Below are 16484 nucleotides of genomic sequence, written 5' to 3'. Positions count from 1 at the left end.
AGACAAGCCTAGGCAACATGGAGACTCCACAAAAAAAAGAAATAAAAAAAAAAAAAAAGATATAGGATATAAATGGAAAAATCTCCAGTGAAATAGCATAGATAAAAACAATCACAACTTCTGCAAATGAATGACACACTTGATAAATGCAAAATGCACTGGAAAGTCTCAGCAATAGAAATCAACAAGTAGAAGAAAGAGCACTAGAGCTGAAGGACAAGGCTTTTCAAGTAACCCAGTTAAACAAAGACAAAGAAAAAAGAATTTTAAAAAATAAACAAAGCCTCTAAGAAGTTTGGGATAATGTTAAATGGCCAAACCTAAGAATAATTTATATTGCTAAGAAAGAAATCTAAAAGTTTGGAAAATATATTTGAGGGAATAATTAAGGAAAACTTCCCTGGCCTTGCTAGAGATCTAGACATCCAAATACAAGAAGCTCAAAGAAGCCCTGAAAATTTTATCACAAAAAGATCATCACCTAAGCACGTAGTCATGAGGTTATCTAAAGTCAAGATGAAGGAAAGAATCTTAAAAGCTGTGAGGCAAAAGCATCAGGTAACCTACAGAGGAAAATCTATCAGATTAACAGCAGATATCTCAGCAGAAATTCTGCAAGCTGGAAATGATTGGGGTCCTAACTCCTTAAGCAAAACTATTATCAGCCAAGAATTTTGTATCCAGTGAAACCAGACTTCATAATGAAGGAAAGATATAGTCTTTTTCAAATAAATGCTGAAAGAATTTGCCACTGCCAAGCCAGCCAGACAAGAACTGCTAAAGAGAGCTCTAAATATTGAAACAAATTTTCAAAAAACACCAAAATAGAATCTCCTTGAAGCATAAATCTCATAGAACTTAGAAATCACAATTAAACAAACAAACAAACAAACCCCACAGGTATTCAGGCAACAAATAGCACAATGAATAGAATAGCATCTCATATCTCAATTTTGATGTTGAATATAAATGCCCTAAAAAATTCTAGGAAATTACCTCGGAAAAACTCTTCTAGACGGTGGCTTAGGCAAAGTCTTTCTGACCAAGAACCCAAAAGCAAATGCAACAAAAAGAAATATAAATAGATGGGACTTAATTAAACTAAAAACCTTCTTCACAGCAAAAGAAATAATCAGCAGAGTAAACAGATAACCCACAGAGTGGCAGAAAATCTTCACAATCCATACATCTGACAAAAGACTCATATCCAGAATTTACAAAGAACTCAAATCAGCAAGAAAAGACCCCAAACAATCCCATCAAGAAGTGAGCTAAGGACACGAATGGATAATTCTCAAAAGAAGTTACACAAATGGCCAAGAAATGTATGAAAAAATGCTTAACGTCACTATCAGAGAAATGCAAATCAAAACCATAATGCTATCTTATTCCTGCAAGAATGGCCATAATGAAAAAATCAAATATGATAGATGTTGGCATGGATGTGGTGAAAAGGGAAGATTTTTACACTGTTGGTGGGAATGTCAACTTGTAAAAACACTATGGAAAACAGTGTAGAGATTTCTCAAAAACTAAAAGTAGATCTACAATTTGATCCAGCAATCCCACTACTGGGTATCTTCCCAGAGGAAATAAGTCATTATATGAAAAACATATTTGCATATGCATATTTATAGCAGGACAATTTACAATTGCAAAAATATGGAACCAGCCCAAATGCCCATCAACCAATGAGTGGATAAAGAAATTGTGATACATATATACCACAGAATACTACTTAGCCATAAAAAGGAAAGAAATTATGGCATTTGCAGCAACCCAGATGGAACTGGAGACCACTATTCTGAGTGAAATAACTCAGGAACAGAAAACTAAACATCATATGTTCTCACTCATAACTTGGAGCTAAGGTATGAGGACACACAGGCATAAGAATGATACAATGGACTTTGGGGACTACGAGGAAAGGGTAGAAGCGAGGGTGAGAATCAAAGAATACACATTGGATAGGGTGTACACTGCTTGGGTAACAGGTGCACCAAACTCTCAGAAATCATCACTAAAGAACTTATTCATGTAACCAAACACCACCTGTTCCCCAAAACCTATTGATATTTGAAAAATGCCAATCGATTTAAATAAACCTCAAAAAAATATTTCTTCTATGGTGAAGTATAAGTTGTTGCATTTGGCCCCACCTACAACCAAAAAAAGAGGTTTACTTGGCTCATGGTTCTGCAGGCCATACAGAAAGCATAGCAGCCTCAGGAAACTTTCAATCATGGCAAAAGGCAAAGGGGAAGCAGGTATGTCTTACATTGCCAGAGCAGGAGGAAGAGAGAGGAAAACGGTACCACACACTTTTAAACAGCCACATATCCTGATAACTCACTCACTATACAATACCAAGTGGGTATGGTGCTAAACCATTTATGAGAACTCTGCCCTCATGATCCAATCACCTCCCACCAGGCCCTACCTCCAACAACAAAGATTACAATTTGACATGAGATTTCGGCAGGGACACAGATCCAAAGCATATCTTGGGTTCTCAAAGTTCAATGGCATGTCAAGATATTTCCCTACTTCTGGGACTCCAGGTGGTGACATGCTCAAACATTATGGTGATCATTCAGTCTGTTTTTCTTAAAACTAAAATAAAAGATCATAGCTATAACATCATACAGTCCAAATAGGACCCGTAACTCAAGTTTTATCTCAAGGCTTTCAAAACACATTTAGGATTCAGAGATTACATCACTGCTAAATATTGTCTGAAAGCTAGCTGAGACTCTTTCTTCTCTGAACCCTTTCTATACCTTCTCACCCTTATCCCACTCTAAGCTACACTGTCTTTTCCCAAAACTCCTCAGCTATTCTGGGATACTTACTGTTTAGGTAAAGACATTTGAAAACCAGTAGGTATAAAATAAAATCATTTTGACATTCATGCTGTTTCTTAAAGGCAAAAGATGAAATTCCCATCTAAAAGACAGCCTCCCTATACTGAAAGGAAAGTAACACTCTTCAAAAATGAAGAATTGAGAGCAAGAAAATACTGTACAGACCTTGTTACAATGATTCTTATCTTTTGGGCCTCCTCACATAATTCAGTCACATTTTCATAGTTAACTATGCATTGTCCAATCCAGTATATTAGTAACTGACTCAAACTTCTTTACCCAAAATTTGGTTCAAAGGCTTCATAAGATTACCTGTTAGAGGGGGAAAAAATCTTAATGCTTAGTTTTATTTTATTTTGTTAAGCATATAATTTCGATCTGTATTAGGGTGCTCTTGCATTGTTATAAATAAATACCTGAGGCTGATGAATTTATAAGAAAAGAGGTTTAATTGGTAGATGGTTCTGCAGGCTGTACAGGTAGAAGCATCTGCTTCTGGTAAGGCTTACAATCATAACAGAAGGTGAAGGGTAGCCGGCAAGAGCAGGAGCGAGAGAGAGAGGGGACTGGGATATGTGCCACACTTTACAACAACCAGATCTCATGAGTAGTCACTCACTATTGCTAGGACAGCACCAAGTCTTGAGGGACCTGCTCAAACACTTCCTACCAGGCCCAACCTGCAACATTGGGGATTACATTTCAACGTGAGATTTGGCAGGGACACAGATCCAAACCATATCAGGATCCAACAATCTTCTTATAAACCAGTGAATTTATATTACTATGTTTTACTCATGACTAAATTTTTTTTTTTTTTTTTGAGACAGAGTTTCGCTCTTGTTACCCAGGCTGGAGAGCAATGGCGCCATCTCGGCTCACCGCAACCTCCGCCTCCTGGGTTCAGGCAATTCTCCTGCCTCAGCCTCCTGAGTAGCTGGGATTACAGGCACGCGCCACCATGCCCAGCTAATTTTTTGTATTTTTAGTAGAGACAGGGTTTCACCATGTTGACCAGGATGGTCTCGATCTCTTGACCTCGTGATCCACCTGCCTCAGCCTCCCAAAGTGCTGGGATTACAGGCGTGAGCCACCGCGCCCGGCCATCATGACTAAATTTTTAATAAATATTATAAAGTCTTTATTTTTATTTATTTATTTATTTATTTATTTTTGAGACAGAGTTTTGCTCTTGTTGCCCAGGCTGGAGTGCAATAGTGCAGTCTCGGCTTCCTGCAACCTCCGCCTCCCAGGTTCAAGCAACTCTCCTGCCTCAGCCTCCCAAGTAGCTGGGATTACAGATGTGTGCCACAATGTCCGGCTAATTTTGTGTTTTTTTGGTAGAGATGAGGTTTCACCATGTTAGTCAGGCTGGTCTTGAACTCCTGACCTCAAGTGATTCACCTGTCTTGGCCTCCCAAAGTGGTAGGATTACAGGAATGAGCCACAGTGCCCAGCCACGTCTTCATTTTTATTCATCTGCATATTTTTATGTTGTTCCTGTCTATATGTTACATATATATGATTATTTTCAACCAAAATACATCAATAAGCTCTAATTATTTGACTTAAAAGGAAAAAGTTAGTGCTTAAGTCAAATATGTTATCTAAAATATAGTACCTAAAGTTTTATTTTTATTTTACTTTAAGTAGTGACTTTTTCTTTTCACTTTTCTTTTCTTTCCTTCTTTCTTTTTCTTTTTCTTTCCCTCCCTCCCTCTCTCTCTCCCTCTCTCTCTCTTTTTCTTCCTTTTTTCAGGGTCTCTCTGTTGCCCAGGCTACAGTGTAGTGGCATGATGACTACTCACCGCAGTTTTGATCTCCTGGGCTTGGGTGAAATTTTTCTTTTTAATAAAACCCAACCTTCTCTTTGTGTTTTGGATATAGTGAAGACCACCTCGATCTGTGTGGATGCTCTGAATTACAATTCTGTAATTCCCAAAGAAAACATTTAATTTAAAAGATGTATCTCTTTCTCTCTCTATCTCTCTCTCTCTCTCTCTCTCTCTCTCTCTCTCTCTATATATATATATATATATATATATATATATTTATTTATTTATTTATTTATTTGAGACAGAGTCTGGCTCTGTCACTCAGGCTGTAGTGCAGTGGCATGATCTCAGCTCACCGCAAACTATTCTCCTTCCTCAGCCTCCCAAGTATCATTGATGGTGGCACTTGCCACCATGCCCAGCTAATTTTTGTATTTGTAGTAGAAATAGGGTTTTGTAATGTTGGCCACGTTGGGGTCTCAAACTCCTGACCTCAGGTGATCCACCTGCCTTGCCCTCCCAAAGTGCTGGGATTACAGGCATGAGCCACCATGCCTGGCCTATCTCTGTATTTTATTTTGATGTCAACAGTTACCTGTCAGTAAATCATTGTCACTATCATCTACCACTTCAGATTGGTGGGTTTCCTATAAAATACATCAGATATAGAATGAAATTGGATATGGAAATTAAAAAAATGGAACCCAAGTAAAATATGATTGTATTTTGTCAGGGAGCGGTGGGTCACACTTGTAATCCCAGCACTTTGGGAGGACAAGGCAGGCAGATAACAACGTCAAGAGATTGAGACCATCCTGGCCAATATGGCGAAACCCCACCTCTACTAAAAATACAAAAATTAGCTGGGCTGAGGCAGGAAAATTGCTTGAACTCAGGAGGCAGAGGTTGTAGTGAGCCAAGATAACACCACTGCACTCCAGCCTGGCGACAGAGTAAGAAAAAAAAACAACAAAAAAAAAGAGTAAGAAAAAAAAAAAAAAAGATAAGTGTATTTTGATAACGATAGAATCAGGACAGTCTAAAAATATATTACCCAACAAGAAGAGCAAGACAAAATGTGGAAATACTGGGCCCCAGGTCATGTGGTTATCAAATACCTGGGAGAAGGAATGGGTGTGGAAGTGGTAGGGGCCTGGGTAGCGGGGAGATGAGATGACATGGAAGCACCTGCTGTAATTTGGAGAGAAACAATAAAAGGGCTAAGGAGGGAGTGAGGAACGAGAGGCATGCACATTCACTAGGAAGTCACTAGTTGGCTTTCTGCTAAATAATTACTACCATTTATTAAGGGCAATGCAGATGCTGGGCACTGTACTGTGTTACATTGGCTCTCATGTAATTCTGAGTTACACTGTATTTTACCACTTTGTGGAAAATAGGAAACAAAACAGATTCTCAGGGAGGTTACATAATCTCCATAAACTATTAATGGTGAGCTTGGGATGCCAACCACCCAGTTTAATTCCAAAGTCCCTTTTTTCTCCTTAATATGTTTCATTAAAAAAAGGCAAATTAAATTTTGTGAAGAAGAAAAACTAGCAGAATCTAAGCACCATTTGTTTTAACCATGGTGATTGAATTAACTCAACATTTGCTGAGAATTCATGAATTGTTAATAGAATTGTGGAAGTACTATCACCTTTGCTGATGCCTACTTAAATAAAGCTTCTTAACTTAACTCCAGGGTATTTAAATCTTTTGGCTTCTCAGAAGCTTCATTTAATAGGCCTTGGCCTGGAAATTGGCCAAGAGCTCTCGATAATAGAGGTGGCAACTAGTCCAAGAAATCTATTTCTTGTCGTATTAAGAAGCAGAGCAAAAGGAAGATGATCACTGAGTACATGTTGGTCTGTTGATCCAGCCTATGTGTCTTGTAAATTATTAATGGTTGGCACATATTCCCAGAAAAGTAGAATGAAATACAAATAAACAAAAAAAAGCTCTTATTATTAGAGAAGCAAAGTAGCTTTACAGACTGTACAAGACTATACAGATTCTCTGATTTTTACTCTATGTTGGCCCATTCTTTTAAAACTCTAATGGAACTGAACAGCTCAAGGGCATTATAAGAAAGCAAATGAGGCTCATACTCTAATTAGAAGCAATCTGAATTAAACTACTTACACTGTGGCCAAGACTGCTTTATAAAATTGAATTTTAAAATGTAGGAAAAAATAATGACTAGTATGTGAAGGTACGCATGAATATTTACCAGTGAAACTGGTCATGCAGGAATTAGGTGAAGTTGTATTTTTTTTATCCCAGAGAATACATGAATAAATTAAAAAAATAAAGAAAAAGGGGAAAGAATGAAAACAAGGGCCTATTAATATTTCATACCTATTCTTCCCTGGGCAAAATAAATTTATCGTGTCGAATAAAGAATAAAAAGAGATCTTAAGTTATTTTAGTTTTTTTAAAAAATACTAAATGTTATATATTAATCTTCCTCAGGTAAACATGATAACTCACAGGTAGTGCTGTTGTTCTTTGATAATATGCAGTAGTAGACATGTAAATCAGATGGAATTCTAATGAATTCCTAGACTTTTATAATCAGCATTTTAGATATTTAAATGATCTCACAGATTGTCTAATCCAGTGTTTCTCCTTCTTTTTAAAAAATATATTTTATTTTTTATTTTAAAATATAGAGATGAGGTCTTGCTATATTGCCTAGGCTGGTCTCAAACTCCTGGGCTCAAGTGATCCTCCTACCTTGGTCTTCCAAAGTGCTAGGATTATAGCTGTGAGCCACTGCACCTGGCCTCAGTGTTTCTCAAAGTGTAGCTTACAGATTGAGTTAGAATCAGCTGAAATGACTGCTAAAAATGCATATTCCCAGAAGTCACACCAAATGAACTAAATGAAAACTCTGTCATTGAAATGTATTACAGCAGCCTGCTAACTTTGAAAGCATATAGCATTTTCTTTGTTTTCAGACATCACAGAAAACTCAGAGGCATACCCATGGCCCTCCTTCCTTTGCTCAAGTTCTGAGGATTGGATTTAAATACCCATTTCATGGACTGCATGCTTGTGTCTCCCTCAAATTCATTCATATGTTGAAGCTATAACCCCCAGTGTGATGGTATTACGAGATGGAGCCTTTGGGAGGTAATTAAGTTTAGATGAGATCATGCAGGTAATGCCCCATATGATTAGTTCCCTTATAAGAAGAGGAAGAGACACGAGAGCATTCTCTCTCCATCCTAGCAAAAAGCAGGCTGTCTGCAGGCCAGGAAGAGGGCCTTTATCAAAACCAGGCCATTCTGAACTTCCCAACTTCCAGAACTGTGAGAAATAAATTTCTGTCGTTTAGGCCACCTAGTCTGTGGTATTTTGTTATGGCAGCATGAGCTGTTTAAGACACACATCCTGGGCTTGCCTTCAGTATGATTTTCTATAACATGTTTTTACCTTTCTTTTTACATCTGGTATCCATAACATGATTATCATGAAATGAGTTTTTATTGTACCTATTCCTATATCTTATCACTGGAAGAATGTTAACATTTTGTAGGAATCAGACACATAGGAATTTGGGATTTGTAAGGACTGTACCTGTCAGATTTTAAGTTTTATAAAGTTCATACATATCTCTGAAAGTTAATCTTGTGTGATCTTTTAAACCTGGCAAGGGGTAACCAGAATTTAAACTCAGTCCTAGCTCAGTGCCTTTTCTTTTTATCTGTAATGCCATCTGTAGCAACAGTGAAAATAGTATACAACTTATGTCACATAAACAGTCTTAATATTATCTGAATTAAAAAACAACCACAGCTACAGAGTTATTTTTGTTGTTTTAAATTCAAGTGAATAAATCAGAAAAAAGATTTTAATGTTTTCATAAAGATTAGAAAGGATCTTAAAAATAATACAATTTGTCCTCCATATTTTACAAATGAGGAAACTGAGGCCTACATGTATTAAGTTACTTCTCCAAGATAATACAATGTACAATGGCATAATCATATCCAGACATAAGACTGTTGACTCGTGGCTTTGTACTCTTTTCTCTGATCTTGTTATTCAGGAGTATTGTCCATGAACTAGCAGCATAACATAATCTGGGAGCTGGACCAATACTTCTCAAATGTCAATGTACATGATGAACCTCCTGACATTAAAATTAAAAAGTAGATTCTGATCTAGTAGGGCTGGAGTGGGGTCTGGGGTGCAACATTTTTAATAAGCTTCCAGTTGCTGTGTAGTGAATTCTTATAGTTTGAATTCTTACAAGAATTCTTACAGTGAATTCTTATATGTTGCCTCAGTATCTGTTTTGAGTATAAGTTGGACTTTCTTATACCAAAAGCAGGACTTAGCCACCCTTCATTGAGTTTCTAGTTTTCTTCTTTCTCCCAATTCCTGTTTGATGGATCCAGATGTCTGCCTTTTGTAACCACCTCCTAGTGACCACCTTTTTGTGGTACAGCTGGATTCGACTGGCTTTACTTGACCCACAGACTTCACACCCTGCATAGACTGTGCAGATATGCCACAGTGACTACCTGTCAGTCACAGTGTGACTCCATGGAGCCAATGCCTGCTTGCTTTAAACTCGCCAATTAGAATTCCCCTTGAGCAACTAGCTTGGGTAGCACCTTAGACTCCAGTACAGGTTTGGGCCACAGGCCCTTACCTCTCTCCTGCTCCCTACCTGCTTTCTGTTGGTCCCAGGAAGAAAGCTATCCGCTTCTCCTGGATCTGTGAGAAATACTTTGCTTCTGTTTTTTGCATGTTCTGTTGTGCTGCCTCCTCTGTGTCTTTCCTGATCAACATATCCAAGACCGACTCTCTGAGAGAGTGGCTATCTTAATTAGAATAAATTGGACACAGATCAGAGAAGAGTCACAAGAGTGTCTTGCCAGTATAAACAAGTTCCTGTGAAAGGGGCATTTGGTCAAATGTTGGACACTTGGCCATTCAACCAGGATAAAGAAGTATCCTGTGAAAGGTACACTGTAAACATCAACCCACGCTGTCCAGGCAGAGCTACACTTTATAGCCATTGTCCAGAGACAGAGCTTAAGACCAAATTAAAGAAAAAAAAATCACAACATGGTATCTATGCTGCTGATCCCCAGGACACACTGAGTAACAACACCATGTTGATGGGTAAATGGAGGCCCCTTTCTCCTGAAGAATCATTTTCCTTCAGCAATAGGGAAAGAAACTGCTCTGGCTGTAACTGAGGCTTAGGTCTAAACGTTGTTCAAGAGATGGCTTCTCTAAACTTACATTCTTCAGTCAGTTTCATCAATTTAGACATAATTGAGAAATAAAGGAAAGATCAATAATTTGATTATTTTTTTTGAGACAAAGTCTCACTCTGTCACCCAGGATGGAGTGCAGTGGCACAATCTCAGTTCACTGCAACCTCTGCTTCCCAGGTTCAGGCAATTCTCTGCCTCAGCCTCCCGAGTAGCTGGGACTACAGGCATGTACCACTATGCTCAGCTGATTTTTGTATTTTTACAAAGAGATGGGGTTTCACTATTTTGGCCAGGTTGGTCTTGAACTCCTGACCTCGTGATCCACCCACCTTGGCCTCCCAACATGCTGGGATTATAGGCATGAGCCACCACGCCTGGGATTTGATTCTTAATTGTGAAAGGTATTTACTGCCTAGTTGCCATACATGGCTAATAAAAAATATATGTGGATTGATTATTATTTATATTTGATGAATAAAATATATAAAAATGTTTTTAATAAAAAAGAGTTAACACCCCTACTTTACCACCAAAGATATGTGTGACTCCTAAATTGAAAATACTTCTCAGGGATAACTTAGTGTTTTTACAAAGAAGGCCTAGAAATAAATAACACAGATGATTATTTAAGGAGGAAAACCACTGCATTCATGGTCATAAGTTTTAAAAAGTCATTAGTAGGTGGGTTTGAACAACATGCACTCCTTATGAACAAAGATCAGACATTTATTCTGCAAACATTTATTTGATGCCTACCATGAGTCAGAATGTACAAATGTACCTACAATTCTAATAGGAGACAGATCCTAAAGAAACATAACAGAAAAAAATATATAATCCCATGTAAAATGTAAGTATTTCTTGAACAATATTGAGTGGGACAGTAGTAATAATTAGTAGTTATAAAGTATGTTACCTTTTCAAGACCATTTGCACATTAGTTCATTAACCCCACTGTGAGAAAAAAAATCTTGAATCTTTTAATAGTCAGCAAGAAAAATGAAGTCAAGAAATTGTGTGATTGACTTACAGCAACCAAGAGGGTAAACTAGTGTTAAAAAATTATCTCAAAATTGGAAATTGGGATGAAACAGTATAATTTTCCAGTGTAATTATAGAATATTGTGTACAAGGCCCACCTAGGGATTATTGTATAAAGTGAATGTACCTGTGACTAACTTTGCTATATTACCATTTGATTGGAGTCCATGTACTGTGAATAACAGGTTAACTTATAGATTTTTATTTGATAGAAATGGTATCTACAAAGAATATGGTTTAATTGTCCTGTGGGACATTGAGCAGTTTGTATTTAACATCTCACTCACTACCTCTGGCCTCCAAAATGCCTGTAAGTAAACAGTTTCTCAAAATGGTATTTGAAAAAAGAGCTTTATCATCTTACCAGCTCCTTTGTTAATGACAATATATCTACGACAAGAGTCTGTATTAGTGTGAGAGTCACTTTTAAATTTTTTGAATATTATACTTCAATACTAGGCCAATGACTCAGAAATATATTGAACTGAATAATTATGACAATTATCCTTGGTCATATAGTAGAAGGTGGAAAAGAAATGAAGTTATAGCTGTATAATTTAAAAAATTTAAAAAAATGACAATTAAAATGACATTATTACTTTGAAGTTCAATAAGAAAAATAAAGTGTTCCTTGATTAGTTGAGCAACCACTGATTACCCTTTGTATTCTTATAGCATTGTCTGTAACTCTCACTATTTATTTAATATAAATTGATGACTTTTTCTTATATAATTTCTCTTCCCAACCAGATTTTAAAATATTATACTTGTAGGCCAGGCATGGTCGCTCACACCTGTAATCCTAGCACTTTGGGAGGCTGAGGCAGGCAGATCACCTGAAGTCAGGAGTTTGAGACCAGCCCAGCCAACGTGGTGAAACCCTGTCTCTGCTAGAAATACAATAATTGCTGGGCATGTTGGCCCTTGCCTGTAGTCCCAGTTACTCGACTTGGGAGGCTGAGGCATGAGAATCACTTGAACCCAGGAGATGGAGGTTGCAGTGAGCCGCGCCACTGCACTCCAGTCTGGGTGACACAGCAAGACTCCATCTCAAAAAAAAAAAAATCATACTTGTTTCCATTCTTCAGGATGCTAAATGAGTAAGCATGGTAGGTTCTCAATATTTATTTTGTAAAGAAACTGAATGAAATATATGTCATTAATGTGCACAAAGCCAATGTGCCAAAATTGGTATTTACTGAGTAGAGTTTTACACAATTCTAACAAAATATAACTGGCTGTAAGGGAACTGGAAAAGAGAAATGGTAAGATTCTCATGCTTCATACATATATAAGTTTATATGCTTTGTCTTGTTTTAAGACTAATTTTAGTTTTCAAGAACAACAACAAAGAAACTTAAAAATGCTTGTTGCATGATAGCATATATCAATTAAAAGCCAAGTGAAAGAACAAAGAAAAGATAGTGATTGGCTCAACATGACACAAGTTACCAGTGTTCCAAATAAAAATTGATCACATTGAGGGTAAAAGAATTCCTAGGTTTACTGTGGCTATGTACAGTAATGATAAAGAAAAAAAAAAAAAAAAAAAAAAAAAAAAAAAAAAAGCAGAATAGTAATTACTTCTTGACTTTCAATATCATCATATTGCTGTTAGAACACAACTGTTATATATAACCTTTTTTTCTCTGTCCTTCTAAGCCCTATATCAGTATATGCAATAAATTACATTCAATATATATTATTAAGTTACCAGAATTTTGTGATCCCACAGTTTGCAGAGGTCCCATTTCTTCCTTTAAAATAGTTTAGGAGATAGAGGTGACTGAACAGAAGAATATTTGGCAAATGGTCTCACAGTATTCACAATAAAATCAATCATTCATAAACAGTCAAAATAATCTTCAAAGCCTTATTTTCAGAAGACCTTAACATGCTGTACATATAGCTATCAAATATGAAACACTCACAGCCCTAAAAAAAAGATGACAGGCAACCCAAGATATCAAGTATATTTAATTAAACAGACCTCATGAAAAATTCAAGTTAATTGTGTTAGAGCTAGCAGACAACCTTGTATAGTCTTATTTGATGTTCATTTGTTTACAAAGACATGATTTTTCCTGTGGTTTGTTATAATGCCAAATTGCACGAAGGGAACAGTCATAACAGTTTTGCAATTTAGCAAAATATTTCTACAATTTTATTGTAATGTTGGTTTTTGTGAAACTATTGATTAAATATCTGCCTTGCAGCATTTGCTTAGTTTTTCTCCTTTTATCTTACAAATGGAGTCAACTCATTATCCTCACAAATGCTAAAGAAAAGTAACACTGCTATCTCAAAACAAAAGAGACTTCAGGAATGATTCAGGATTCATGGTATCATTTACTGCCATACTGTTATACTTCAACCCAAAGCAGACACATAACACCCATCTTTACCCAGCCTTAATACTCTCCTGATTTTGCCCTACAGGACCATGTGGGGGAAATGTTTGAAAAGTAATGAAATGAAGAAGGTAATTCGTACATCTAGTTGAAAGGTAGGCAGATGAGAAGTGATGAGAAGTGGTGTACGTATGTGTGTGTATTCATATATATTTACATTACATTTGCCTGGAATGTGAAGAACCAAGTTGACATAATAGTGGATACAAAAGAGTGCAATTTTTGGGCTGGGCGTGGTGGCTCACACCTGTAATCCCAGCACTTTGAGAGACCAAGGTGGGTGGATCATTTGAGGTTAGGAGTTCGAGACCAACCTCACCAACATGGTGCAACACTGTCTCTACTAAAAATACAAAAAATTAGCTAGATGTGGTGGTGGGCACCTGTAATCCCAGCTACTTTGGAGGCTGAGGCAGGAGAATTGCTTGAACCCAGGATGGAGATTTCTCAGAAAACTACAAATAGAACTGTCATATGATCTAGCAATCTCACCACTGGGCATTAATCCAAATGAAAGTAAATCAATATATCAAAGAGACATCTGCACCTCCATATTTACTGTAACACAATTTACAATAGCCGAGATATGAAATCAGCCTAGTTGTCTAACAACAGATGAGTAGATAAAGAAAATATGCTGTAAAAACACCATGGAATATTATTCTGCCATGAAAAAGAATGAAAATCCTGTCATTTGCAACAATGCAGATGGAACCGGAGCAAATTAAGTAAAATGAGCCAGGAACAGAAAGGTAAACACCTCATGTTCTCACTCCTATGTGAAAGCTAAAAATGTTGATTTCATTAAAGTAAAAAGTAGAACAGAAGATATTAGAGTCTAGGAAGGGTAAGGAGAAGAGAAGGATGGGGGAGACATTAGAGGATACAAAATTAAAGTAGGAGGAATAAGACTAGGGTTCTATAACACTGTAGGAAGACTATAGTTAATGTAAAGTTTCAAATAGCTAGAAGGAATGTGTTAGCCATTTTGCATTGCTGTCAAGGAATACCTAATGCTTTGTAATCTATAAAGGAAAGATGTTTATTTGGCTCACGTTTCTGCAGTCTGTACAAGTGTGGCACCAGCATCTGCTTGGCTTCTGGTGAGGCCTCAGGGAGCTTACAATCATGGCAATGGCATATCACATGGCAAGAGAGGGAGCAAGAGATGGGGAGAAAGAGAGGTGGTGGTGGGGGTCCCAGACTTTTTTGAACAACCAGATCTTGTGGCAACTCATTACCATGGGAAGGGCACAAAATCATACATGAGAGATCTTCCCCCATGACCCAAACACTTCCTACCAGGCCCCCACCCAACATTGGGGATCACATTTTAACTTAAGATTTGGTAGGGGACAAATATTCAAACTATATCGAGGAGGATATTGAATGTCTCCAACACAAAGAAATGATACATGCTTGAGATGATGGATATGCTAATTGTCATCATCTGATCACTATACATTATATGTATGGAAAAATCACTATATATGCCATAAATATGTACAATTATTATGTGTCAATTTAAAAAATTCTTTTAAAATTTATAAAATATGACAAAGTTGATGGAAAAAATATCATGCATAGTCTTACAAACACTGAAATAAAAAATTCTGATACTTTAAAATTTAGTTTAACAGTTCTTTGAAATTTATATGCTCCATAAATCAATTTTAGTAAAAATTTCCAATAAGCTAGGATATAAACTGTAATATATATAATGTGTGTGTGTGGGGGGGTGTATGGCATGTATACTATAAAGGATATACTGAAAATACAAGTTCTTAAAATTTTTACACAGTTTACAGCATCATTTAAAAATATTCAAGTCAGTGTATCATTTTAAAACATTCTTTTAGAGAGCACATCAATAAAAATATTTGAAGACTTCTGTCCTAAAAGGCCTCTCTCCTCTAATTTCAACTTCTGTTTTAGGCTTTGGAAGTGAATTGCTATAGAGGCACTACTCTCTGAGGAGTGAGTGACCAACTATGGTTTTTCCGACTTGTTGCCAACAGGCTAGATAATCTTTTTCCCAAAAAATTACTTTCAATTTCCCCTAGATAATGAGGCATATAAGCCCTATTTTTACTTAGGCCTGGAACTGTAAGCTATTCTTACTAAGATAAAGCTTGGGTTTCCATACCTAAGTTTCCTAAGATGCATAGAAGTTGGCAAAGTCAGGGCTCAGAATAATTATTTTAGTCAAGCAAATATTGCATCGAATATATTATATAATAGATGTTGTTTATCTGAAATTCACTTTAAACTGAGCATTTTATCTGAAATTCACTTTAAACTGAGCTTCCTATATTTTTACTTGCTTAATCTGACAACCCTACAAACAAATCTGCTAAATATTAATACTATATTTACTAGTTGCCTGATGGTTGTATGCTGTTGAAAGGCAGAATATTTTGATACTGTGGTTGTAGTTTTACTAGAATATCCAAAGTTAAGGGACATTTCAACAATTTTTTTTTTAGGGAAAAGTAATAAACACAAAAGTTATGAGCTCCAAATAATGCTTATATTGGGGAAAGGAAAAAAAAGATTTTGTTCCTTCACAGCAAACTCTTTGCCATTCCGTGAAGAAGGAAGTTGAAAGGAAGCTTTCTGCTAAGCTGTTCAACCATTGCTCATGTTCCTCCCACATTTGCCACCACATAAGAGGCTCTACAAAGCTCCTTGAGAGCTTTCAGCCATCTCTGAAGTCCCTGATAAACTGGTGAAAATAACCAGTCTTCTAATCTAAGTTAACTGCCTTGTTAGTTCGGCTTTGCCAAATGTCAAAGCAATCAATCTGATACCAATGCTTTGAGGCCCTGAGCTACAGTTATAGATAGCTAGGTTTATATACCAGCTCTGGGCTGTGTATAATTTCACGTGGGATTTCTGTCTTTGTCTTTTTTTGCTGTTGTTGAGACAGAGTCTCACACCGTTGCCCAGGCTGAAGTGCAGTGGCACAATCTCAGCTACTGCAACCTCTGCCTTCGCAGTTCAAGTGATTCCCCTGCCTCAGCTTCCTGAGTAGCTGGGATTATAGCTGCGTGCCACCATGCCTGGCCAATTTTTGTATTTTTAGTAGAGATGGGATTTCACATGTTGTCCAGGCTGGTCTTGCACTCCTAACCGCAGGTGATTTGCCTGCCT

The 16484-nt window shown here is 36.9% G+C and overlaps 1 long non-coding RNA gene across 1 annotated transcript in view; it reads left to right on the top strand.

The window, feature by feature from the left end:
* Window positions 1-1345, top strand: part of LOC119470674 — an 18895-nt gene extending 17550 nt beyond the window's left edge. Inside the window, exon 3 of the long non-coding RNA XR_005199615.1 lies at window positions 1235-1345. This is a non-coding gene — a long non-coding RNA (uncharacterized LOC119470674). The remainder of the gene's footprint in view (window positions 1-1234) is intronic.
* Window positions 1346-16484: the final 15139 nt, after the last annotated feature.

The sequence above is a fragment of the Cebus imitator genome, unplaced genomic scaffold, assembly GCF_001604975.1.
Source record: "Cebus imitator isolate Cc_AM_T3 unplaced genomic scaffold, Cebus_imitator-1.0 Scaffold37, whole genome shotgun sequence".
NCBI classification, from domain to species: Eukaryota; Metazoa; Chordata; class Mammalia; order Primates; family Cebidae; genus Cebus; species Cebus imitator.
Note: the sequence above shows the minus strand (reverse complement) of the source record. Positions and strands in the feature narration are given on the sequence as shown.